Raw genomic sequence first — 1498 nt, forward strand, 5'->3', positions numbered from 1 at the left:
TTAGTAACACTTGCTTCAGAATAGCAGCCAAGGATCAGATCGACCCTGATGCCTGTTTCTTGTCTAAGTGAACAGCTCCAGTCTGACAGGCCTAGGATACACTCAGACCCTAAAGCCAGGCATCCAACTGACGCTGTCAGCTCTACTGAATGGCAAGAATGTCAACACTGGTGGCCACAAGCTTGGTCCAGTATTGACAGTTTAAACACAAACGAATACTGTACAATCGCTTAATTTTAAGTTATTTTGCAGCATAACGACTTTCAGAATTTAGTGTACCTTTTAATATTATATATGTGGGATGCAAGTATTGCTAAACATCATGTTAGACCTTCAGGTTAAAGATGACTCAGCTTTAAGATGTTACTTTCTAGAGACGTAGAAGAGACCCAGTTCCCCTCCGTCCCCCCAAAATACTTTCGGCTGTAGGCACAGGCATGAGGGAACTTGGTGACCCTTCTAGAGATGTCAAGTGGTTTTATTTATTTATTTATTCATTCGTTCATTTAAATCTAGAAATGGCCTCCAGTGGAAGTTGATAGTATGTAGGCACTGTGTAAGTTTCTGTTGAGTAAATGGATGATACTGTGACTCCTTGAGAATCGAACCTTAGTTTCCTAACCTTAATTGATGAGAGGCTCACGGCTTGATGGTGTGTACAAATTCATCTGGAAGGGACTCTTTCAGACACGTCTTCATGCGCTCTTTCCACCTGACTCCATCATCACATCTTTTACAGCAAGAGTAGTATGCAGGGTGTGGTAGCTCTTTCTTTTTCTTTTCTTTTCTCTTTCCTTTTCCTTTTTTTCTTCTCTCTCTCTTTATAAGCTTTTTACCAGAGGACTTGTTTGCTTCTTGGAGAGAGACAGAGATAAAAAAGGTAAAAAAAAAAATCACCCCTGGGAAGATGATCACACTACAATCCCTCTTCTCCATTCTCTTCTGAGGATTTTCGGCATATATGTACACACTCGTGATTTTTGAGCCACTGAGTCTGGTACTCGAACCATGTTTGACCACATGGCAGTCCAACATTTTAACCGCACCGCCTGTTTGCCCTGGTAGCCATTTCTTTTGTGCCATTTTGGAATAAAGGAAGTGTCTGTGATGAAGCCAGTAGTAATACAGGACTTAATACCTTGTGTCATGGTGTTTTTGCCATTGCTCCAGTGCATGAGAGCTTCCAGGAGCTCCAGTTGTGTGGTTATAAACACAAGGTGACAGCACTCAGAATCCAAATTGGACTTCAGCTGTATTCTCAATACACTTTTTTTTTTTTTACAGTTTAATGAATACATTTTAGAGTTTTCCATTTTGTGTGGAATTAGATCCTTCCCTTCAAATGCTGTAATTAACATCACTTAAAATAAAACTAGAATAAAATATTGAAACCACACACACACACACACACACACACACACACACACAAAACTTTAGTAAAAATGTATAGTCCTACAGTGAATGTCAGCTCTAATCCAGACTTTATTTTTCATGTTAG

At 39.7% G+C, this 1498-nt stretch overlaps 1 pseudogene; it reads left to right on the forward strand.

The window, feature by feature from the left end:
* Positions 1 to 205, forward strand: part of LOC102490716 (voltage-dependent anion-selective channel protein 1 pseudogene) — a 13008-nt pseudogene extending 12803 nt beyond the window's left edge.
* Positions 206 to 1498: the final 1293 nt, after the last annotated feature.

The sequence above is a fragment of the Tupaia chinensis genome, unplaced genomic scaffold (assembly GCF_000334495.1).
Source record: "Tupaia chinensis unplaced genomic scaffold, TupChi_1.0 Scaffold000174_1, whole genome shotgun sequence".
Classification (NCBI taxonomy): Eukaryota; Metazoa; Chordata; class Mammalia; order Scandentia; family Tupaiidae; genus Tupaia; species Tupaia belangeri.